This window comes from Buteo buteo, chromosome 4 (genome assembly GCF_964188355.1).
Source record: "Buteo buteo chromosome 4, bButBut1.hap1.1, whole genome shotgun sequence".
In the NCBI taxonomy this organism is placed as follows: domain Eukaryota; kingdom Metazoa; phylum Chordata; class Aves; order Accipitriformes; family Accipitridae; genus Buteo; species Buteo buteo.
Window position 1 is genome coordinate 44,011,224 of NC_134174.1, and position 26,693 is coordinate 44,037,916.

The following is a 26,693-nucleotide window of genomic DNA, read 5'->3' on the forward strand; positions in this document are numbered from 1 at the left end:
GCTCTTTGTTTTAGAGCAGATGTGTTCATTCTTACTTTTTAAACTATGTCACCTTCCCTTCAACGTGGGCTTAGGTTAATAAACTGTACATCAAGCATTGCTTAAAAGCTGGCTTTGCAGGATAACTGATGAGGGAATTGCTTTTAATTACTGTACAAGTGAGTATATAAAAACTGTAGTCCTAATAATCAGCTCCAGAAACTGACAGCAGCAAAGTCTCACATTTCAAATGTGGATTATTTTTTCTTTCAGCATTCGGCTACAGAAGGCAAATGTTAGTGGTTGGATCATCTTCTGTAAGCAAGCCAAAGTTATGTGTAACATTTCTGGATGCTAATAGGACATAGTTCTGGCAGAACAGAAATAAGGGTAATGTTAAAGATTAGAGGAAGCTTGGAAGGGAAGAAAAGTGCTTATCTCAATTGAGAGTTTGAGAAGAACAATCATCTCACCTACATGTGCTGCTAGAACTTTTAAAGTCCGAGGACAGCAAAAGCAAACAACATACTTGCACAGCTATCAAGAGTCAGAGAGAGCATGAGGCTTCCCAGATTCCTTCAAAAGCAGCAGCATTTGGCCCATTACCATCCACACCAGCCTAATGTATTTTTAATAGTTAACCTCCTAAAGAGATACTGCAGGCCATGAGATGCAAATTAGCCAGCCAGAATTGAGCAAGCTTGTGCTATGAGAAATTTTAGGGGACGATGAAACAAATTAAAGTAGGATTACAAACTGGGTTTGGTGCTCTGGTGAGAGGAGAAAAATGTGCTTATGAAGCCCCATAAAACTTTTTCTGGTTTATTAGGTGTTTGCAAAAAAGTCTCAGTTGCAAAGTATGACATGTTCTTTTTCTGAAGACTCATCTACAGCACAGAGGCTCTGATAAATCAGCTGCTTTCTTTTTTAGCCAGCTATGCAGCATATGGGAAGCTAAGGCTTGTATTATGGCTTTGTTAAAACATTAGAGGTTGCCTGAAAGCTGCCATGTGAATTCTATTTTGAATGTAGTTCAATGCAGGTTTTTACAATAGGAAAAATAAACACTTAGCAGCTCAGGAAACCAGAATCTAAAATACTGTAGACATGAATTTGTTTATTTGTTGCTTTCCTGCTATAGATCAGCCTGTCAGGATACCTCCGTCATGTAAATATTTAAGATCTACAACAAAACAATTCTGATAGAAAAAAATTAAACTCTGAAAAACAGAGAGGAAAAGGAGGATGCAGAGTTTTGTTTATTTAAAAAAACATGGATGTGGCTCTCTTTGGATCTATCAAGCTTGTTCTTTGATGAAAAAGAGAAATATTCTGATTGTAAAGGTGTTATGTGTAGCAGACAGCACTTCGCTCCTTGAAACCACATGTTCTATATATTCAAAGTTACCATATTCCTTTTGGGTTTTTTTATGGGGCAATAATTTTAGCTCTCAAAAGTCCACATGAAAAACTGAAAATCCAGGATTTGAGAACTAGAGAAATTCAGAATAGTAGTCATCTGGAAGTCTCCTCTTTTCATGTCGGTAAAGTATAATGTTACTTCACGCCATTTGGCTGCAAATGTAAATTACACCTTTTTTCAGTTGTTAGGACAGGCTAGAAAACCACATAATTCTAATGAGTCATAAATGTTTCACCATTTTTTTCATTTAATTCATATGGTGCCAACACCTGTGAAAACAATCAGCATCATAGCTGTGTGCTCTACTTAAATTTGCTTTAGGGTATGCTTGAGTAAAAGCTTTTATATCTCATTTCTCTACATTATTAACAACATGATGCCCTGAATCATTCTATAATTTAAGTATGTTCATTTCATTTTCAGCTATTTTATTAGGAGTAGAAAAGATGCTCAAAGACTATGACATTCTTAGACAGACAGACAGACACACACACACACCCTTCTTGATTCTTACTGTAACAAAATATCTATAACAAGATCTCCACATTATTTTCATGTGCTTTGGCAGTTTTGCACCTTGAATTACGAATCTAAACTGTTAGTACAAGAGCCATATTACAAAGCTTTCTCCCCAAAGGCTTTGCAACCATTGCTCTAAGGTGAGTTCATTTCATGAGAGCGGCATCTGCACTGAACTGAATTTTAAGATACTGTCAAAGGAAAACATCTTGTTTTCCAATGGGAAGAGAGTAGTAGTTAGAAGCCTAGTTCTGGAGTCACTAGATGGTGCCAGAGAGGAATACACATTGGTAACACTGCAGCCTTGCTTTAGTTACAGTGGGGCAATGGGGTGGTTATGTTAATCTAAAGAAGAAGAGCACCAGCTAAAGGGTAGAATTTTCAAGAATACTGGGGGTGAGATTTACAAACACACTTCACTGTCTGAAGGAACAGTATAGTGACCTGAGGATACAGAAAGAGACCTAAATTCTCTTGACTTTCAGTGGACATCAGGCCTCTAACACCTTAGGAACACTTGGTTACTACACCTGGCATCTACATAGTCCTAAATGACTTCAAATGGGAAAATGTGCAAAGGGCTTTTACCTACAATTTTATAATATAAGGGAAGGAGGTACAGAGCTCTCCCTACATTTCAATGGGATTGTGGCTCAAACTTCCTCTATAAAATTCCCCATCTAAACCCATACAACTTAGTAAATATAGATGAGTGAGCATAGTGCATTAAGCTGGAAGGTTTAGAGACCATGATATTTCCCAAAGAGATCCTTTCCCAAAATGTGTCCAAAATGTACATTCCAGTGTTAAACAGCATATTACAAGTAACCATCCAGGGCCAATTTGTGATCAGGAAGCAGGCCAAAGCTCAGCTGATAAATGCTTCAAGCAAAATGTTTGCAGTTGTGATTCATTGCAATAACTTCCATTGTAATCCAGAGGTGGGGACATACTCCAAGTAGCTTAAACTGGCTAGCTTAAATACTGAGAGCAGTGCAGGCTTCAGCAGGGTCTTGGGTAAGGACTCAGATTGTCACAGCTGAGCAACTTAAGTCAACCAAGCCAGTTCATTTAAAGCTTCTGAACTTCAGCCTTCTCTCAGCACTGAAGCATGGTCCCGCCTGCATACATGAGGACAACATGAGGGCTGAGCTGACCACTCCCTTTCCTGTCTACAGAATTTCAACACTGGCTTTGAGGTGCTTAAAAATAAGTAGTCTGATGGTCATTTCAAATGCAGTTATTCCAGTAATCTGCACACATTTACATAGTGTGTCACAGTAAAAAAAAAGAAGTCTACCCTCAGTTTCTTAATGGGTAAGAATCTATGCCTGCGATTACACACCAACACCTTTACCGGCAGTTTGTACAAAAGATACCAACAAGCATGAGTTGGAGGATGAACTTTCCTCTTTCTTTGCTTCTCTTCAGACTTCTTCTTAAGAGGTCTTCCACACAGACATGGGACTTCAGGGAAGTGGGAGGAAGCATGGAAACAAATCGTACTCACAGAACACCTATGGGTATATCTATTCATTTACAACAGTATGCACCAGACCCAGTGTCATTCAGCACCAGACTGGAACACACAGCAATGTGACTAGATAACACTGAATCTCATCCAATCCTATCTCTATATATTTCAATGCCCTCCATTTGCTGGGACCAAAAACCCCAACTGCTTCTTCCAATTTCACCTTTCTAACCTTATTCCTCTTGGTCTACCAGATTTCACTTTGAAAGCCTAAATGAAAATCCTTGTGATTTAGACAGAAGCTACCTTCACCTTTATAGGAAAGAGGCTGTCCTTGTAGAATCCATTCAAAAGGCCACTCAGCATAGCAGGGTTGTGCTTGCTTTACGTTGTTTAATTATCAGTAGTTTACTCAGCTGAGGGTTTGATTCGAAGTGCTGCTAGGATGTTTAGAAAATATGAAAGAATATATTTAAAAAATTCACTAAAATTATTCTCTATGTGCTTGAAGACATCCAGACTTCCTGACCAATACAACACCCGTGTGATGAAGCATTTTCCATGGTGCTATACATACATTCTTAACTTTGAAATGGAACAACAAGGGAATATTTGTACTGGCTGTAACTTAATTTAATTAAATGAATTAATTAAAATACAAAAGCTCTCTCAAGCTAGGAAGTCCTGAAGCAAAGAACAGAAGAGAACGAGCTTTACCTTTCTTTCTCAATAAAACCCATCTCTGTTATTGAAATGCTCAACTGAAAATCAGATTTTTTTACTTCTGGGAATACTCATTTTCCTGAGTGTAAGTTGCAATTCTTTCTTAGCTTCAGTTCTTCCACTGTGAAGGCAGCTTCTGTGCTAGGAACTTTAGGAGGACAGTCTTGAAATGTTATTAATGAGAACTTACTGTATACTTCATATTTGATGTAGGTGCACTCTGCCTCCTAATGGAAGTCGCATGTGTTTTTTCCCCCCAAGTATGCACTGGTAAGTAATGACCCATCATCAGGCAGTGACTGATGACAATTGATCATATGGCCATCTACAGCAGCAAGAAATTAGAGTAATCTCTCAAGAGAATAATCAGTGAACAATTTTCCAGGGTCACTACTAGCAAAGAAGCTTGCTGAAGAAGAAAACAGACTCAGTTTTCACTCTGGGTTTTCTTTTCTCTCCTGGATTTTATTTTATACACAAGGTTTACATTTGGTTTTAGAAAATTTTTTGAGGCAGACTGAGATGTTAAGGGGATTAAGGAATGGGAGACAGTCTTTCACGTCCAAGACTTCAGTTCAAAACTGGCTTAGGTTAGTAATGAACAAGAAGTATTTACCATCGCTGTTCAGTGTCTATGCAAAAAGGATTGGTGGTTCTGGCTCACTTCCTAGCAATAAATGTGCATGCCACAACTGGCAACTCTGTTACCATTCTCAGCAGATAGAGCCAAGAATTAAATGAAGCAGGGGAAGCAAAGTTACCTCTCCCCCACTACAGGCCAGGGTGGAGGCACACTGGCAGGAGAAGCTGCCTCTGCTGCTGCCTGAGCAGGGCTGTGCCATGGTCGAGCACAAAGACATCAGTATCATGGACTGTCAAACTAGCACCTTTTTCAGGAAGTGAATTTACTAATTTTCTTAGAAATAAAAAAATTCAGATGCTGTCTAGTGCGGGGCAGATTGGCAACTCAGACTTTATGCTAAAGTATAGATTAACCTGCCATTATAAAGAGATTGAAACTTGATGTAAATGCAATGGATTCCCGCTACATAAGGCTTCTTTGTCCTGTCAGGGACACGGGGCTAGGACAGAGAAAAAAAACTCAGCACCTTTTTCTTCCCGGCAATCACGACAGATCATTTCTCAGTCGAGGAGACTTTGACTCATTGACACCAGAAGCCACTAGACCAGGAAGTTTGTTTTTCCTTATACCGTAAACTTAGAGTAATTCCACTGAAATGAATGGAGTCAACCACCCACACAGAGCAGCATAAAAGGGAGCAGAACATGCCCCATTCTTTTTCTGGCCAATACTGGAAAGAAAAAGTGACTAACACGAATTATAAAATGCCATCACGCTGCTGTTCTGAGGGCATCAGCACCATCAACAGGAAGGGTACTGAACATCCTTGCATATGATTACAGCAAGGAAAGAATGCAACCTAGGCCTTTAGCCTTGGAGTGATTTTACCGTTGAACAGTGCTGAATGAAAAATGCACAAAATTTACTCTAAAAATAGCAAGATGGGTCAAGAGAATAATGATCTCAGTCTATGCAGCTAGGTGAATTTATGGTGATGCTATCTTTTATATTTCACAGGATATTCACTATGGAGCCTAAAATTTCCATGGATTTGGACACTTTATTTATCCATATTTTATTACCACTGTAAACATAATTATCACAGCATCTTCATACTGAAAGTGATTGATAGATTTTGTTACTTGCTTGTCAAGATGCTCATGTTCACTGTATTCAGCACACACCGAATACACCAAGCCAGAGACTGATGACTGTGCTAGCCTATTAATAAAAGTCTATTACAGTACATTGATGCTACTTCTCTCAAACAATATTAATGCAGGCCCTGTGGCAAGAAGCATATTTTTAACTTGCAACAATACAATGAGGCCTATTTCATTACAATTATTAACCCTTTTGCATTTTACTCAGGCTGTCCATTCTTAAACATAAAGAACAATCACAAAGTCTTCTCACTTGTTATTTCTATTGTTTTAAAAAGATGTTGTTCACCCAGCCCAAGATTTCAAAAGCAATTGGTGATTTTGAGTACCTATATTTGAGGCTGATGAAACCGAGAGTATAAAAGGGCAGATGATATTACGAAACGCCAAGTAGCTAACGTTCAAAAATAAAAGAATCACAAGCTGACAACTCAAACTGAAGGACTCAAGACCAGTCATTGATTGTGAAGACCTCATCTGTTAGAACTTCACTGGCAGCAGGCAATGCATGAAAGATAATTTCTCCAGAATAATATGAGATAGCAAAGCAAAATAATAAAACAAACCAAACAAACAAAACAACCCTTGAACATGCTCAAAGTGGTAAATGCAATATGCTGGCAAAAGTGTTTTTTTCTGGTTATCAAGCAGTACAGTGTATTTTTCTACAAATGCTACTCCAGGGTGAACTTGTTGCCTTCCATCACTTGAGTTGTGGCTTGGTTCAGAGATACTCAAACTGAAATGTGTCAATCCTGCTAAAGAAGCCAAATTACTAACAGTTAAGATACTTTTGGTACTTCAAGATGGGGGGGGGGGGGGGGGGGGGGCGGAGAATCAGCCTGCAAGTGGGGAAAACAACAATGGATAAAAACATACTGATCTTTTAATACCAACCAACTTTTTTATAAGCAGAACTTGAATAAGCCTATAGTACTAGAACTTCCATAATGACTTAATAGTATTTTAAAAAGATAAACCCAGAAAACAATAAATCTTCTAACACTGTCCAACAAAATGCTTACAAAACATTTAACTTTGGGCATGGGAGCAATACCTCTTAGTTTCTTTGGTGAAGATACTTATCTCGCAGCAGTTAAGCGTGTGCTTAACTGTTTCACTGTGTGTCAATAACCTTATAAAAACCTACAAGGTTTTTATATGAAATAACATCAGTTATTTTGTTTGTAAAAACCATGCAATTTCCAGAAAATCTAGGTTCAGCAATCACAATCTGAATTACCATGCTTAGATCCTCAGCCTGAACAAATCACTGGCACTCCACTGCCTTTAACTGAGCCCACAACCCATTGAAGATACAGTCTCAGGACCCCAAACAGTGCTGTTAGTCCTAACAGCTCTCAAAAGCTGAAGACTTGGAGCTCAGTCAAAGAGGTTGTGCTGGATTTAGTGGTAATGGTTTAAGAGGTTACCTCTCCCAGCTGTCTGCAGCGGTCCCCCATCAGAAGCTGAAACAGAGCCATCAGAAAGCAACATTGTCCAGCCCTCATCCATACAGCTCACAGCCAGCACATTAATTTTAACTGCCAATGGTCTGCAAACTATGACAGTTGATAAACTGGCACTTGCTTGCATCTGCTGCCTCCACTAGTAGGGTGGAAGACCACAGCAAAGTGGCTGGGTAGACATTAAGGGCAGTAACTCCTTCCTCCACCCCAACAAAATTAATAGCACTTGTTTGCCAGAGCCCTAATCTGCCCAGAGTGGAACGGTATGTTGAAAGAAGCAACTCCATTTAACTTTGTTTGGGGGGGAATGGAAAGAGAGCATTTTCTACATTTCGTGAGACAGTGAATGGGAAAGAAGTAGTGTATATACAGTACCCCTTGTAATTTTAATTCACGTTGCCCCCTCTCAGTGAATAAATCTTGTTAAACCTTATCCTCTCAGAGACCATCTGGATGAAAACTATTCAGGAAACGTCACCATTGGTACAAGAACTTAAATCTCACCATAAATCTCAGCATGTCAAAGCCAAGCATGCATGCCTTAAAGAAACTCTGCAGCTGTGACTCGCTCAGAGTTGCAGACGTGTGTGCAAACGGTGCCTCCCAAGAAACACACTGCTACATTTCAGTAACTCTTAAAAACAAATGAAAGCAAACTCAGGGATTTTCTCATTTTCAGATAGCTTTGACCTTTTTTTTATAGAAAAGAAACAAAATACTTTAATAAAAGCTACATAAAATTTACTATCCTATTAGAACGGTACTGGCTGAAATGATCTCCACCCTTGTCTCTATCTTTCCTCTGATTACTTCTCCCTCTCTTCCAAAGTACATGTGCTAATGTGGCAAGCTATGCTCAAAATTGGAAATCATGATTACTTTGCTCTGCAATCTGATTGCTTGTATAGTTAGACACCTGCCTTCCTGGCAAATTTCTTTATGGCAACAGGGTATGAGCAGGTTGGCCTTTTAAATGCCAGATATGGTCAAAACAGCTTTGATCTAAGCTCAGTGAGAACACTACCCTTATCCAACAGCAGATATTCTCCCCTCTCTCCACCCCAAACCTAGTATAATTGTTTTTATAAAAAAAGATTTCATATTTAATTCACCAATTTCAAAATATGGCAAAATATAATGCAAGACTTACAAGGCAATCCATCTAGTAAGTGAAAAAATAGAAAAGTAACTAGGAGAATTAATCTAGGTTCAATGCTTTGACCAAAACATTTTTGGGGATGAATGCAGGCTTGGTGAAACATAAAGGTTCTGCAAGTTTGCTTCATTTTCACTCACTTACTTCCATAACGGAGCAAAACTCAAAATATTTGAAAAGGACTGAGATGATTCACATTTGGTAATTTAAAAAAAAAAGATTTCTTAAAAAATTCAAAAGGAGCTTGTTTGGAAACATTTTTCAAGTAGGAAAAAACTTCTTAAACACAGGTAAATCCCAAGCAGATAATTTCATTTTCATTTTTATTTAAGCAAAATATTTTACTTGACTGAAACTGAAATTTTTTCAGTTTTCTGAAAAAACTTTCACCTTAGAAGTGCCAGACAACTTAACAATCAGCTACTTTTCATGCTGAAAGTATTAGGAGCCTGAGCATGGATTGATTAGATTTGCTAGGTAGAAACAAGTTTCATTAGCCCAAGCAATGAGATATTTCTTATTTATATCAACATACTGCAATTGATAAGCAGTTTCCTCCAATAGTTGTGAAGGTTTCCTGATGAGTCAGCTAAGATCACTGGATCTCACTCTTGAGTTCAATACAGGCAATCCTCGTTTATTTTTGCAAGAAACTTCAGTTCTGTGAAGCTGCATAACACCACTGCAAAGCATCTCAGCTACCATCACAACAGCAGACATGACACTGGTTTGCTAACACAGGTTCTTGCTTGGCTATCTACAAAAAAAGAAGAGATCAATTATCCTTAGAGGTAACAGGTGCTATTCAGACATTCAAAGACTGCCTTGGTGACTCCCTGCAAAGTAATCCATCCTTTCCCCACAAGTGCAGAGATACTTACTACTAAGAATTATCAGCCTCCCACTGGAGAAGCAACATTGTCTGGGCCTCAGTAAATGAACTTCAGCATACAGTTGCCTAAGAGCCATAGAATGAACCAGTTGTATCCCCCATAAAGGAAACATTTGCTAGCTCAGCATGAAAGATGACCAGCAACGTTTTCTTGTCATGTAAGGTGCATTGTTTCTTCTTTTTAAAGCTATATCCCATGCTGGGCTCTAATTCCTCCCACATGACTTTCTACACCAAACTGGGGAGCTAAGTTAGGAAGGGGTACTGTTTTAGTCTGCCTGCATAGCCAACGGATGGGGACACGTGGGCTGAATTGCCCTCTGGAGGTGCATATCACTTTCCAGCATCAATGGGGGAGCCTCGGGTGATTAGGTACTAACTTAGGTGCCTCAGTTATATGCTTGAAGTCAGGTGGCTCAAATCCAGGAGCAACCGTGCTGCCTCTCCTGTCCGTAAGTGATGCATGCTGTTGCTACATGTTGCAAACCAAATGGCAAATACTAATAGTTTTGGTAGAAGTGATAACAGTTAGTATACAAGTTAGTGCTTTGGATCTAAACCTAGGATACTATTATTATTACAGAAATCCAGACTCTTTTGTACATCCTTTAACTTTGCTCCTTCAACTATGCAGTGCTGCATAACTGGACATACTGTGTGAGATTATTTTCACTTTTCATGGAAACTTCACACAGAGCTAGCCACTACTGGAAGCCAGACAGCAAATCTGCCAGGCCACCTTGCCGCTGCGGTACAGTAAATCAGTTGTTCCTATAGCAAGTAGTGTATTTTTTTTTTTTTTTCTTCAGTGCACAGTACAAGGATGACTCAAGCTTCACAGGTGAAGTTCAGATGAGTTCAGATCTATTCAAGCCCTCTCAATGTTCCCATATGCTTGACTCAAGTCCAAACATTTAATTGTCAGCTCCAAACAAAAACTTCCAACGAAGAAGCAGAGGAGGGGATTGTGAACTCTGATTTCCAGCACTAAGGACTTGAGCACTTTTTTTTTTTTAATAATCTGTCATTTGTACTTTTTCATACTAAAGGTGACAGTCTAATTCACATATGACCAACATCCATAAATCATGTTGGGGGGAGGAAATATTCATAAATCCATATCAAACAGCACCCAAATTATGACAAATGACATGGCAGTCATAAAATTGCACAAGCACAACTCACCAAGTCATTAATTTCATGGCCGTGGAAAATAAACAGACACATTTTTTTCGCAGCCCTAATAAATTTTAAAAAACTCAAAGAATGGTCCATCTGCTTCGAATAATTTTTAATTTCCTATTCTGTCTCGTTCCCATTAGCTATTCCACTGAGATATTTGCTAAATTCTTTCATTTGCCTCCTCCCATCTGTATTCAATTACTCTATTCCCAAATAGAGTTAGTTTTTCTTTCTCCTAAGCACAGTACAAAATATCCCCACCTGTACCTTAAAGCAAATGTTATGTGTGTTTTATTATCTGTTAGACTCTATGAGTCATTCTAACTCGATTGCCTGTGCTGAAAGACTTGGAGGGCAATCTGATTTTGATGTTTTCTGGCTTTGGTGAAAAACACCTGCCTGATTCTCATAGCTAATCTATTAACTTGGTAAATGCCTCAACAGATGTTCTAGAATCAGCTAGGGATCAGGGTCTGTCCTCGTGACAGCGTCCGCTTGTAAGCTTGAAATATTTAAATGTTCAGAGATCAGAGGCCAATGATGTGTTTTGGGTACAAGCTTTCACTAAATCATATTTTTTCAGTCACTCCCTGGAGTACAATCCACATACAATAAGTGGCTGGAGAGTTCTGACTGAGCAGGCCAACAATACAGGCCTCCTTGAACTTTGAAGGGACATGAATTTCAAGGCAGGATTGGCTGCTTTTACTGAAAAATGGAAAGAATTTTAGACTGTGCTGAAGCTGTTCCCTTTTAAGCTACACGTCTTTTTTCCAGTTCCTTTCCTTTCTTCCTAATGAAACCCATTAGGAAACTATAAGCCTTGGCTTTGAGACCTGCCTTTCCAAGGATAACTTAATGTCTCTGAGGAACCTGTTCTAAGCCATCATCCTCTGTTTGGGTCAGCACTGCTCTGCATGATTCACTTACTGTGTGCCTGATCCTCCACTTTGTTATGCTGGGTTTAAGCCAGGGTTGCTCCACTGACTCTAAGCCATTCCACTCTATAATAGCCCCCAAGGCTGCACAAACTGGCTGGGATCACCAGAGCAGAGCAATCCCTTGAGAAGGCTTTACTCCTCCCATAGGAAGGGTGGGATAGATGCATGACATCAGTGTCAAGCCCACGTGAATTCCCATTTAGCAGGTTAAGGCAGTTTTCTATCCAGCTAGCACCACCAGAGCAACACAAATGAGAAAAGAAAGGCTCACAACACAGAAAACCCGATGACCACTGCTGCCTCTCCCCCTGCCCTCGCTTTCAGAAATGGCCCTTTGTCGATCAAAGCTGGACCTGAGAGGTTAAAAATGTTTATTACTTTGGTAAGCTTTTATATCATCTTGATTCTTGTAAGAAATGCTCAGGCTTGAGATAAAACATCCCAAATGATTCAATTTGAAATGGCTGCAAGCTTCACTGCAAAAATTTTCTCAATGAGATCACATGAAAGGCAGAATGACTAGAAGTCAGAACACCTTTTTCTGACCTTCACTCACCACTTGACTCTGGTCACTTCACTTACCCTTTGTTTATCTCCACTTCTTCACCTGCTAAATAGGCTTTATTAATGCAAACTTACTTCGCTGTTTTGAAGCTTAATTAGTTAATGTTTGTAAAGTGTTTTGAGATCCATAAGGTATTATTATTAATGTATTCAAAATCTCATCTCTGCTGCTCTTTGCTCTTGGAGGCTTGACAGGAAGGCTTTCACTGTTCCACATCTTCAACAGTCCTCAGAAGCAGCTCTCATATGAGTGATCAGCAGATGGAATTGGAGGAGTGAGAAGGGAAATGACTGATTCATACTATTATCACTATTACACATGCTGCTTTCTAGAAGGCAAAACAGAAAGTATGAAGGGAGGATTGATAACAAATACTTAAGTATTTAAAGGAAGACATTTAAAGTACAGACAACTGCTTAAATGTTATCGGAAATTATCACATTTTTCAAAAGCATCCTTTTGGCATAGCCATCTTGTTAGCCTTCAAGCCTGACAAGACCTGGAGAAAGGTTCTAAGTGTGACATGAGGGAGAAGAAAGAATCACTGGAAATGGTGTTCCCATCTGAGGATCTCTGGCAAGAAGCTTCATTAGGGTGGAAAAGGAGATTTTCTGTCTGTAAACAAATGTGGAAGAATTGACCATCACTTACCTACTAGGAATAGTTTCTTCCTTCAGTTTTCAGGCTGTATCTCTGCTGAAATCAAATCTATTCCTCTCCTGTCATTGAGAGATTAGAAAAATGGAACTGGTTACTGAAAAGATATAATAACAAAGTTTGATTTTTAAAGTATAAACCCTGCAAAATTCTCTTTGTAAATTAGGCAGATATGTATACTTGCTCTTCACTTCTTGTCTATTTTGACATTTTCAGAGTGGTATTTCTTTCAAAAAAAATAAGAAGAAACAACAGGCCGTGTCCTGGTCCAGTCTTGCTGACATAAGTGATGCCTTGACCCAAAGAACTAGCTAGGGACTGTGCTGGCAAGAAAGATTTTGTGGTTAAGAGGGAGCCAACAAAGCCAATTTTAACCTATGTGCCCCATTCATGTATAAAAATCTGACACCAGATGTAGAAGTGGTATGATCAGTGCATGTTCCACAGGGACAAAACATGGCAAATATAAACTTTTTCTCATAGCCTTTGCAACCTGGAGGTGATCTCCAGACTCAAGCACAGTTACATGCCTACACCTCTCTCCTGCAAAGATTAAGATTTTGGTTCAGGAACCTCTCTAATGCAGAACATTTTAAAACCATTCTACATATCTTTTCTTCAGTAAACATTAGAAAGAAGCTACCTTCCAGATTAACACAAGAAAGACAATACATTTTTCATACGAGATACATGCAGCTCCACTGACACAGGCTGTGTTGCATTTGTAGACCCTTTGGTACAAAAAGAGATACATAAGTTATAAAAAAAGAATAATTAAATACGATGTTATTATACCTGTCCACAGCAGAGGGTGCTAAGATTAAAGACAACTGACCATAGAGTTAGCATCTGGGGCAATGGGAGCAGATTTACAGCAAGCAGGAGATGGAGGTTTGTTGATTAGTGGAGTAATAAAGACATGCGTTGACTCTTCATGAATGCTACCTCTTGTTGCTTTTTTCTGAAATTCAGGCTTCTCATAAGAAAGGAGGTACAACATCCAGAGCAGAAAAATGATGCCTGGTTTCTTGCATCAATAATTTTTCTCAGAAATTGAATTTAACACACGTGCTAATAAAAACAAATCAGATCAAACGAACAAGCAGACAGTGAATGTTCTCCTGTACTCTGCCTTTCCCCCCCCTCCAGAAGTCTTTTAATCAGTCTCAGGAAGATACATTTATCTCATGCCAAAAGCAGCCTTAAGTAAGTAAGAGTGAAAAATTCAGAAATACTTCTGCCAGTGAAGCTGGCTGTTACTTCAATGAAAATGAGGTATCTGACTGATAGCTTAGCTTCTATTGTGTTTCAGTGAAAACACATCCTTGAATTTAGAGCTGTGTAATGACATTCTTAAATTAAGCTTGTTATTTGAAAACAGACAAACTGCTCCAAAAATATTCTGCTACCAGACACACGTTTGGCTTCATCTCTTCAGAGATGACTGAACATGTCATTAAGTGTCTGTCCCGTCCCCGCCCCCCCATACCTACCTATCCACCAGTTTTCACAGACTGTTAAGTTTGCTTGCGGGGCAGGGTGAAGCAAAAAGAAGGGAAGAGGCAACAGCTCTGAAGTATGTGCCTGAGGGCCTGGAAAGCTCACAGGTTTGAAAAAGGATTACCAAGTTTTTGGCTAGCGAGTCAAGCTGAACTCAGAGCAGGAGCAAGCGAAAAATTTTACCCTTTGATGAAATGCAGTATCCTCTGTCAGTAGTTCTCAATCTTCCCCATACAAAGCAAGCCCTCCTCAATTTTCTGCTCTTTCACTCACACCTCTGCAGAAGGCAGGCTTCTCTCCCATTGAGCCCAGGAGCAACGATTGGGGTTCTTTCTTTGAAACACCTTGGAAGCCGTCATCCTCAGCCTCAGCTCTCTGACCTACAAGACCTGAACAGAAATCAGACAAAGGTCAGAGGAGGGAATAACTTTGTAACTGGAGTCACAGTGACAAACCCAACTAATTTTAAGATGGAGCTGGAGTAGTTCACCTGTGACAGCAGACGTGACGTCCATTCCAGATCCACATTCCTGTGTGAAATAAGTAGATTGCTTGTTAACCTGTAATAGTGAAAGGCTAAGAAGTGGAAGGCCAAAATACCTTCTCCCTATCTGCCATGGATGTATCTCTCCAGGTCAGGACCCCACCACACCAGCCCAGCAGTGCAGGTAAAACTTTTATAGCTGCCATCCATGCAGTCCCCAAGCTAGGACTTTTCACCAACAGTAAGTGCAATGCAAATATCAAACAAACAACTGTTAGAAGTAGTTTGTTTTATTAAATAAAAACAAAAAACCTTTTAATAGGTATCAGAAATCCAGAGTGGTTTTCTGCTCGCTAGCTTTGACATCAGGGGAACTCCTGATTCCCACCGAAGCGAGTAGAAATCAGACTTGGAGAGAGAACAGATGGTTCAACAGCTCCGCTTAAAAGCACAGGATACTCACAAAGGAAAAAGGCAGGAGGGAGAGAGGAGAGCTGAAAGACAGCCTTGCAGAAGAAAGCCCACATATACCATGGCTCGCAACTTGTTGGGAATCCAGGCTTTGACCATCAAAACAACTGAGGCAGCTCCCCAACTGCTTGTTGCAATGGAAGTTAGGAGGCTGAACGGACGTTGTGCTTATCAGCTTTTTGGATGATCTGGACTCTATCACTTTGGTATAACCTAACACTTTTGTGCCTAAAGTCCCAGCTTCAAATCTTGTGGCAAGATGAGAGGAATCTAGTTACTGACAATAAGCCAAAACCAAAAGCACAGAAATACTCAAGTACAGCATATACACAAGTCCTCAAGACAGAATTCCTGTTATGACTGGCATCATAACACTGAGATTCATTTAGCCACTATTCAATTATATGTTCTTTTTTCTTCTTTTTCCCTCCAAATTACTACTGTCACTAGGCATGAGTACTCACTGAAGAGTGAAGACAAGTAGTAAATAAAATGCAATGAAAGTTGTTTTACATCTCTCTTCATCCCCTCTACACAGCTCCCTCAACCTTAAAATTTAGGGAATAAAGACCACGTTTTCTATGCAGACAATGAAAAGTATATGCACTGAATGTCAATTCTATAGGAGAGAAAAGAAGAGATTGAAAGAAAGAAACCCATAAAAGGAAATGCACCACATTCTTCCACCCTCTACCCCAACAAATCCAATTAAACTTGCCAAGACATACACACATGCTGTCAGTCATTCCAGATGCTATCAATATTTCAGCAGCATTTCACTCACTTTCTGGGTCTATGCACACTCCACACAGCACGCACTCATTGTTCCCCATGCTCCTTCCTTGCCCCTTTTAATCAGTCACAACAAGCCACATTCATTTCTTTCCCATACCTTATGCTACACCAAGCTAACTGGTTAGCTGGCACAGCAGAGCTTCCATTGATAGTTTGTGGCTTGGTTTTTTATTTTTTTTTTAAAAAGGAAAACACAGGATGCAAAATATGGCTGTTTATGTATGGAAGGACACCAACACAGAGGAATTGTGTTCATGCTTATAAAATAGTTTTGCTTATTGGGAAATACTGCTTTCCTGTTGAGGTAGCCTCATTTTACAAAGCACAAGGAAAATGGATTGAAAACTTTAGAAAATTTCTGGTAATATATAAGATCCAGATGTCCCCCAGAGACCTTATGCACTGGAGCATTCTCAAATGTAAGTACATGACCTTATGTACATGGGCATTCTCAAAGCCTGCCCTAGACACAATACCATTATCAAAATAACTTCAGTAATTTGGACTTCTGTTCCTATACAGACTGTATGGTTCCGGCTTCAGAACAGAACTAGATGTCCTTAACAGGAAAGGGAGACACATGATGGCTTTTTCATTTTGTGTGTCTTGTGCAGGACTGAGGGTGCTCTCAGGGCTGCCCTTGAGCCACAGATGTACATGCTAACTCATTTTCAAAGATGATGCTTATATTGAGTGCCCTGGAAAGATCACAGCCATATCTTGTGCCAGTATAATCACAGGTCTGTCAGCTTTCTCTTCAAATTCTCTCTTGATGTCACAATGGGAAATGTATAGAAACCTAATCTGATGGAAGATTTCACTGACTGTTGGGCTGCCTTTACTGACATTACAGGCGATGACCTAAACTGGCTCCAAAAGAATGGCTGGGCTTTCAAGCAGGCGGTAGCTATTCCAGCTTAGCAATCTGTCGATATGAATTTTGCCCTTTTCCAGCATTCCCATGTCCTGAACTGCTCCAGTGCTGCGTGGATTCCCAACTTGAAGGTGAGATCCTATTCCATCCCTATGACATTTTTCTTTTTTTCTGAAAGGCCTAAAGAGGTGACATTGCAGCCTAGTGTCCCTACAAGGTGACTGGAGTGAACAGATGAAATGGCACAAAAATACACATGCTGGTGACCACTGTGTGTGCTGGCACAACCACCAGACAAAAAAGACCAGTTGTGCAATTTGATATATCCAGTTCTGAATAGATATGACTAGATTCTAGTGATCAGCCTGTACTCTCCCTCAAATCCAAACAGAAACTGGAAAATGTTAAATCTTTTCTTTTCTCCCTTTTGTAAAGAGGATTTTTATCTCTCTGGAACCATAGCCTCTCACCTGATGAGCTCTAATTTATGGGTCTAGAAGTGCTCTTCAGTCTTCAAAGTCCCACCTTCTGTCTTCAGATACGCTCCTAAAAAGTGTCTTTTGACATGACCACCCTAACCCCCAACAAAATTTCAAGCTCTCTCTGCACAAAATGTGAATTCTAAGAATATAAAGCTTCTCATCAGTAAAAAAAAAATCAGATATAAGGACTCATGGTTTAAATGCATCTTTCAGAATTAATTTAAACATTAACTTTTCAGCTTCAATTTCATTAAATTATCAGGGAATGCTGAGCTTTCAGTAGCAGGAGAGAGTTCATCTGGATAGCATAGCTTCATCTCCCATCATGGTGAGAACCAGCAAGTACACTCCCTTGGAGGATCTTGTTCTGCTTCCTCATGCTGAGACCTATCACACTCTGGGGTCCAGGGGAAAACCTGGTTGATCATGCCTTGAAAGTGCAGGCAAGGCCAACTACACCTAGAGTACTACAGCTCCCTCAGACAACAGACACCCTGCTAATCATTTGCGAGTGAGCTGAGATTAAAAGGACCTGCATAAATAGACAGGCTAGTTATTCAGATAGTTTGCTACCTTTTTTTTAGCAGTCTCGCTGGACATCTACACTTTGGAGAATCCCAATCCCTCAATATAAAAGGGGCTTTCTTCCAGCTTAGAGCTTCTTTGAAGCAATGCTTCCCAAAACATGAAGGGAGCTGTGTAAGCTTGAATCCAGGGTAAAAAGGGAAAAACCTCACTCTGCAAAGTTCTGGCTTTAATATAGATCTCAAGGTTTTGAATACCAACATCCCTGGAGGTGCTGTCCAGAAAATGTTTCTTCCCTGAGCCTCTTAGTATTTTCCACTTTCTTAACTCTATAAGAAACTTTCTTGCACAAGGCAGAAATCCAGACTTTGAAGGGTTAGAGGAAGAAGGGGGAAAAAAGAGGAAAGCAGGTGAGCATTGCTCCCCTGAGCAATTATCTATCCTGTAAATAGTTAGTGTTTACTCCCACTTGTAACAAGGTTACCTGCCAAATACAAAATACTGCTTTCTGTGAATAGCCCAGCTATGAAGAAGCTAAGCCAAAGGGAACTTCTGAATGAGTCACAGCCAGAATTGGCCATAAAGCACCAGTGAAATACTGACTGCAATGTGACCTGTTTCCTATATTTGGTAAGCAATGTATAATTTCCACATAAATTGGGAAATGACTTTATGACTGAAAAGAAGTCACAGTTGTGCAGGCATGCAGTCTGAGTGGCAGCTCACTTATCCCTGGTAACAAGAACTCAGCTGACTTGGGGATTGCCTGGAGGCCTCCAGGGCACTAACAAACAGGGCATCAAATGACTGCAGCACAGCCTTTTCGGAGAAAGAGGTTTGACACGGAATAATGCCATGAGTCACCTTGTAGATGGGTTTATGTGCAGTGTTTGTGGGCAACAACAAAAAAAAAAAAAAAAGATGAAGAGCATTCAAGAGCATAGCTGGAAAGGTACTGACATATGATTCTTATAAGGAAATTACAGTTTTTCTCAGCCATGTTTTTGGGTAAGTGGTCACTTGATGCAATGAATGGCGTTTCTTTAGAGTGCTGAATCTTGTGCACTGTTCTTGGGAACACAATGGGCAAAGCTCCCGGGGTATGATTAATTAAAATAGCTACCACATGTTTATCTGTGTGTTTATCTGATGGTAGCTTGCTTTCTACTGCACTAGTGCTGTTAAGAGGTAAAAATCATAGCTGAAAGAGTAAACCACCCTCTGTTTATCCTAGAAGGGAATGCGAGCACTGAAGCACCCAGCAGGACAGACCTGGCCTTGCAAGAATCTTGCATTCTAATATTTGTTATCGTGTCTGCCCATGGTGTGTGGAGAGAGTAAGACCATAAAAAATGGGTGCTTAAACCAGCACCCTGAACACGGAGCAAATTGAGCTTGCCAACAGGGAGTTCAGAGGAGACTATGACTTCGGACTTCACAGTTTAGAAAGATATCTTCCCAGACCTTGACTTTAGTAGCTGCCATTTAAAACTCACAGCCTTGAGTATGAAGCTTGGAATTACAAACCCATTTTTCAGAAATAAGGGTGGACTGCAGTCTTTTCCAACACATTCCTGAAGACTACATGGTTCCTTTTAATCTAGCAGCCTAGGTTTTAGGTCCTACCTTGAACCTATCTTCTGAGAAAGTCTATTGGTATTAGTCCAGTGAAATGGGCACATGAACACTTAATCTGTGAGTCTGGGTGGGCTTCAATACAAGCGAGGCCCTCAATGGGTCAGCAATCTCAACATCAAGCATCTCTTTTGGTCCTTTGACAACATTAACATCAATGGGTTTTATGTATCTTCAGGGCTGGGTGAGAGCCAAATGGGTTTTTGAGAATCTAAACAGTTTGTCACTTAGAACACTTGGTGGAATTGCCTTGTCCTTCTTTCATTTCACCTTCTGCAGTGAGATTCAGAACCTACCATCCTTTCCATCACTCTATTAATTCTTTGTGCACTTAACCAGTCTGCTACACTATAGGTGCCATTTTGAAGCTTTGATCTCAATTGGCATTACTACTAGGTACACGCTTCACGTGCTCCTAGGTCAAAAGAGGGAAGGACCTCCCACAGATTTATTCTGATTGTTTTGCCTGCTCCATTGCACCACTCACTACCTGAACCCCCATCCTCATTTATGCAATTTATAGCAGTCAGAATATGAGCAACACCTGCATATGTCATGGGGAAGCAACCAGCTTCCTTTTACTACTAATGGACTTTGAATGAACGAAGCAATGTATTCCTTCCCCAATTCTTTAATCAAATTGAAACTGATTTCTAACACAGCACCTGGACAAGCTGCCATTTATCAAATGAACAAACCCCCCCAATGAATGAACTATTCTCTCCCTTCCTTCCGTTTTCTGACACTGCTGTTGCAAATTAGGTGCAGTTAGAGTGTGCTTCCTGGTAAATCATGATGGCTACTTCATCAGATTTTGTTTTTGTAAGCCGCTTAGCCCTGAGCAGGAAACTATTCCAAATTTGTGAGCATCAACTGAGGTGTAGGGAAAGACCTTGATGTGTTTCTGAAGCTCAACATTGGAGAACTATGAATATATATTCCCTTGTGCTACAAGGGCTGTCCCTGGCAATGATGCGGAATCACTGATCTTAGCCTGAGAAGCAACTAGTGCATTTTTAGAAGTGAAGAAAACCAGTAAAATTTGCACCCAAAGGTTCTCATTATTAAAAGGTTTGGACACATTTTTTCCATTAGAAAAAAGGAGGCTTGAAAAGATTGGTTAGGTTTGTGGGATGAGGCTTCACAGCCAGACTTTCAAGGTATTCCAGTACCAGGTGTTATAGATGGATTTTCAGAAGCTGGAGATATTTAGAATCTAGGATTCTTATCTGCAAAAGACAATAATTTCAGACTTGAACTTAACTCTGTATTTTTCCTGCAGGAGCACGTGTGGACAAGGGGCGGGATTGGCATGGTTCATTCAAAACATGGCAGCCAGATGTAGTCTGTGTCTGACCTTTGCATTAGGTAGGTATTCAGATCAAATGCGTAGTTTCAGAGCTGTCTCTGGCTGGCTCCCTTTCCACAGGTTAACCGATTTTTCAAGAAGGTGTTCTGGAAAAAATTAATTTGAATCCACATGTTATTACTATCATGTTATGAAAGACATCTAGAGAAAAGGCCTCCAAATGAGGGACATACAGAGGGACATACAGCCATCAGGCAAGAGGCTGATATGCCTAGATATCAGTCTCTAGCACAATATTTTCTGTCAGCCTCCCAGTTTAACAGTTTGTTTTACTTAAAACCACACAATCCATTGCTGCCACCCCCCACCAATCCAAACACTGAATTATTTGGAAAGACCTAGGCTGGTTCTCTGTCAGGGATGACACCTGCACCCTGAATGTCTACATATAGCAATAAACATATGTATCTTTTTGAGATAAGACATTTTATTTTAGTTATTTTTAAAAATGCACACACACAGTTTCCTGTGATGAAAGATGGTAAAATAAGATCCAATAGAGGAATCAACACAAACTAGGAAACAGAGATAAACAGAGACTTACCAAACAACTTGATGCAACAGTAAAGCAGCCAACAGCACTGAAGTCACATTTTCATGCTAAACTTGGACCAAGCGCTCAGGGCATTTGTTCCAATATTTTCATGCAGACCTACTGAACAGACAGCACCAATATTCTTCCATCAGCAAGACAAAAAAGTCCATGTGATAGGAAAACCTTCCCCTCCTAACTGCTTCCCAAAATTTCTATTGACAAGGACAAGACTCTGCTAGTAAACCTCCTGTGGAGCTTGTGGGGCTCCTTGCAAAAGGCTATGGGGTTGTCCTTGATGGAAAGGAGAAGAACCTGTTACTTACTCCGCCTAAGAACAAGCTCTCACAGATGAGATTTGAAGGCCAACAGACTAACGGCCCTTGAATGACCCACATTTCAGAATTAGGTTCAGTTTACATGCCAGTAGAGGCTGGGGACTGAATCAGGAACAGCACAGCTGAGAGTTGCCATACAGCCCCTGCAGCCACCTGACAGGTGTGAACGGCAGCAGGGGCTATAAGCAAGTGCTCTGCTCCACTAAATCTGTTCCATGAGTGGTTTCTGCCTTACTGGGGGAAGGGTTTTCTGTTGTGCTGTGCAGGCACAAACCCTCTGGAGGATGCAGAGACTCTTTTGCAGGCAAGTGGAACATAAGTTTGACTGTTTACTTGTTCACGTTGCATCTAGGCAATCAACAAGGTCCTACCTAGATTGATCTGAGTGGGTTTTTCTTCTTGCCCCTAAGGAATTCATTTTCTTGACCCTAAAATAAAAAAATTTAAAAAATCATGCTGATGAGACAAAATCTTGGGATCCATCTGAATATTACATTTCAGATAACCCAAACTCCATAACCTCTAGATAGCAAACCAGCTTGGTAGTAGTCATTTGTTTCAGCAGTTACACAATGCCATTCAGGCCATAAGGTGCTGGGTTTTATCACAGAGGAAAAGGTTTAAGGCTTTCCCAAACTAAAAGGAACCAAATATCAGTTTCTGAAACAGTATTGTGTTCCTAGGCTGTAACAATAACAGTTTTTACCACTGGGTGAATCAGACTTTCGGATTTGTAATTTATGATAACAGCAGCATGAAAAGCCAAGCTGTGTGTGAAACAGAGTTAAATTTAGATCTGAAACAAAGGGTGCCCCACAGAAGAAAGGAACAGCTGAAACACACAGTGGATGCCTATGGAGAGGTAGAGCAGTCTTTTGATCAGGACAAAGGAGCAGGACGCAGGGGAGCTGGGTTCCAATTCTAGCACATTTCCTATAGGACACTGAACAAATGACCTCCCTTCTTTCTGTCTTCATTTCCCCAGTGGTGTCATAGGATGGCTGTGACAAGACCACTTGGGAAGACATTAAGATCCTGAAATGATGGACAATATATGAAGAGCAAGATATTGCTCTTTCAACAGTTGCAGATGAGCCGAACTCTGGATGCTTCTCACACACAAACTCACACACACGCTGTTTCTTTTCATAAGCAAGATATTTTAAGCCTGTTTTGTCATAGATCAAGAGTGTTAGACCTACTAATGACATTGACACTTTTGCCCAAGTTAAAACATGATGGACTTTGGCCTTGTCTCCTGGACGCAGGGAGCAGGTCTCAGAGTTTTCATTTTCACTATACCCCAATGTGGGCTGCTAGTTTAGTTAACACTTCATGCACTATATATGATCAGAAATATTTTAGCTGATAAAGTTACAAATTCCAAATGAAGCTACAAATTTCAGGTATAAATTGTGACTTTTATGGCTTTACATGATACTCAGATGCTAATATTGGGTTTACAGTTTCCTCCTTCGGATTTAAACATGAATCCCTTTACAAGGCTCAGCCTGAGTGAAAGGTCTCTTAATGCTCTTTTTTGACTTGTGTGAAGTAAAGAAATGGTCAATTACCCATTTCAGAGCCACAGCTGTGCAGTTTTGTGGGTGAGCGCAGTGCCCTGTGACCAGCTATGAAAATCATGCTTAATAATAAAATTTTAGTCAATTAAAACCACTTTTCAACAGTTGCCTAGCAAAGCCGTGGAGGGGAGGGGAAAGGAAGAGTATTCAAACTCCAGCTAATCCCTGCCATACTACAACACACAATTTTGTTGTCTGTCCTGAAAGACCCATTAGGAGTGTTCCTGCGTTGCAAATGAAATTACCGCATGAGAAAGTCATAAACATCACACTGAAGTACCTCAGCCTTACAGAATGCTCCAAAACAGAGGATGCCAAAAACACCCATCACATTTCCTAAATATTTAGATCATGTATATTAAAAGAGATGATGGACCCTGGAACCTCACGCTTTTCTTAATTATGAAGGAAAAGTTGAAATTTTGTTTTTAAAAAAAAATCTACTGTTACTTCTCTGCCAAGAGCAAGAATACCTCAAGGCTTTGAAACAACTAACAGCAAATTGGTGCTGAGGTCAGGTGTATTTTGTATTACTTGTTTGTACTCTTAAGAACAACCACACACGTATTCATCCTGGGACAAAGGCAGACTCAAACAGCACTTAGGCAATATTCTCTTCTAGAAGTCACTGCAGACATACACAATGCTCAGTTCCTGGGATGTGATTATATCCTTACCAGTAGTATTCAACAAAGCACTGAACAAATTCTTTTTTAACTCCCTTAGGACTTCTACATAATGTAAAGTAACATAATACATGCTTATTTAAAGTTGAACCCCTAACACATTCAGAAAAACAATTTTCAGGCTACAGAAAAAAAACATCATGTGAAAACACCTGCCACAAACATGCCTTCCTTTTGCAAAGTTACAATTATTGTGACATAAGGGTAACATGGGTAGGCCTGATCTATTAATTTGAAAAGGGACTCAAAATGCTAGCAGCAGGAAAGCCATCTTTTTGAGACATGATCTTTAAAACCCAATTAACCAGGCTAAATTCTAACTTTCCGTCTACAACATCAAAACATTCAAGATAACGTATCATAATGTAAAAACACAACATTAAAACATGCACAAAAAGGAAAAATAATCAGGAGAAAGTAAAGATTTTGACAACAACATTGACTCTTGACTGTGACATGTCCTGTATATTTTTAGCCAGACAGAGAACAGAAATCCCACCTGAATAAATTTTTTTAGAATGAGCTTCACCATTCTCCAAATTCTGAAAAAGTTAAATTTCTCATCCTTAACACTGCTTTATAAAGAAAGGAACGCAGAAGATAATGGCATTGCCAAAAAGGCAGTGAAAGGGTTAGTTGTTTTGAACATTATGCATGTTTGTAATCAGATACTACCTATTCACCCCCAGCATGAATTCTGTCACCAAGTTTGTGACCTAGCATGAATTATGTCACCAGGTTTGTGACCTAAACATGTGTTGTTGCTAAGCAATACCCAGTCACAAGGTCTCCTGTAATCCATACCATTTGCTATTTTACTACAGATGTGCCATGGTCAGTTTGCTAACATGATAACCACGCTCTAACACTGGGTAATAAAACTCATATTTGTCAGTAGGGATGATGAGTTCAGGTCTTGTAAAATAAATTGTTAGATACCTTCCTCAAGGAAAAAAAAAAAAGAAAAAGAAAAAAGCAAGTTAAAAAGTTCTGCTATTCTGTCTGCAACAGGTCTTAGTATCTTCTGCTCCTTGGCATAAGTCCACCCAGCATTGATGGCATGCACCTGGGGCCTTCGTTATACATGACAGCTTTTCATGCTGTAAAGAATATTATTTTTGAAGGAGGAGGGAAGAAGAAAAACTGATCTTCCTTCTTGCAAAGAAAAGCTTGAAAAGGTAATCGAATCACTAGGGCTGAGCAGACCAGGCAGAGAGGCTCCTTACATATGTATAAATGCTTGGATTTATTCTTGGCTTTAAGCAATTGGTCCTGTTTGACATACACCTTAGCAGCCAAAAGCCTATGTTCTGATGCAGAATGGAGTGATCATCCTAGACAGAAGTGGGTCATGTCTGGGAAAAAGAATGAAAAATATGATTTCCTGAGTCACTCAGGAATACCCAGATCACCTCTGCAGGCTTGCAGCTGACAGGACACTTGAGCAGTAAAAAACCACAGCAAAAGATCTGTTAAAACACCAGGTCTTGATGGGTTTTGTCACAGAACTTGATCCATTTTCCTCTTTGTTCCTTCTCTCAGGAATGCTTGGAGCATTGTCTGTCCACAGTCCACTGCTGTAATGCATAGGGACAGGAGAACAGCCACACTGAGTCAGACCAAGGCCTGACTTAGCTCCTTATGCAGTCCTCTGACAAGGGACAATAGCATACTCCTCGGGAAGAGCACAGTCACAAGACAAGCACAGGCACACACGCATGCACACACATACAAAAAACTGTAAACCATGGTATATTCTCTCAACTTCTAGCACACTGGGTTTCAAAGGATTTCTCAAGCCAGAGAAATACTTTGGCTTGCACACCTTTGCAGACAGTTCCTTTATGAATTTCTCTTGTGACCATGTAGGGCCAGCCAGTCCAGAGGGAATCACAACATCCTGCAGCAGCGAGACCCACAGTGTAACTACACCTGTGAGAAGGAAAGAAGGGCAAGTGTCATGGGAATGAGAGGTTTAGATCTCTTCAAGAATCACTATCAAAGCTATTAGCAAAAATGAATTTTAATGTGAATTTGTAAAAGCGCAACTTAACAAAGTTCAATGGCAAGGTTCACCATATTACTTTCTACACGGAAGAAACATACAAAGGAAAATCAAGTTAGAATCGATTTAGAATGATTTACACAGAGACCGGAGATGAAGAAGGGAGATCCTGCTGCTGAGTCACAAGGTTCAGAGTGGACCCCTTGCTTTCTAAACTCCTTCTCAAAGAGGAGTCTAGGTGCGGCTGGATCCAGAATTAATCCCAGACTTAGTCAACAGTTTATGCCTAATAGAAGGGATACAAAAGGATAAGGAAAACCTCCCACTGAATTGCTATGCCAATTCGTCAGGGAATGAGTGATTATGAATCCTACATGACTTTGAGGTAGGAGCAATTTAAGATTAACACTACTACAGTAAATCAGAAGATTAGGTTATATGATTTTTATCAATACTTAATCATCAGCCAATTATCAGAGTGATTTAATAAAATTTGCTATAATCAACACTACTAAGTTTCTTAAATCACACACTCACACAGATGTAGGGGTTAACATATGATCAAGATTTTTCTCTTTGCCAATTGTAGTAAATTATTGGTACCAAATGATCTTTGAAACTTCACAAAATCTAATTTTAGTGAAATACTCGCTATTCTCCTTCATCAGCATTTGTCAGCAGACTACCT

At 39.9% G+C, this 26,693-nt stretch overlaps 1 long non-coding RNA gene across 1 annotated transcript; it reads right to left on the reverse strand.

Annotated features, from left to right (window-relative positions):
- Nucleotides 1-8,793: 8,793 nt before the first annotated feature.
- On the reverse strand, nt 8,794-25,961 carry LOC142030128 (uncharacterized). The gene is made up of 8 exons (XR_012650093.1): nt 25,826-25,961; nt 22,103-22,159; nt 21,406-21,516; nt 20,850-20,947; nt 14,717-14,756; nt 12,721-14,615; nt 12,087-12,397; nt 8,794-9,246 (listed from the first exon to the last, which is right to left on the reverse strand). It is a non-coding gene; the product is annotated as an uncharacterized LOC142030128 (long non-coding RNA).
- Nucleotides 25,962-26,693: the final 732 nt, after the last annotated feature.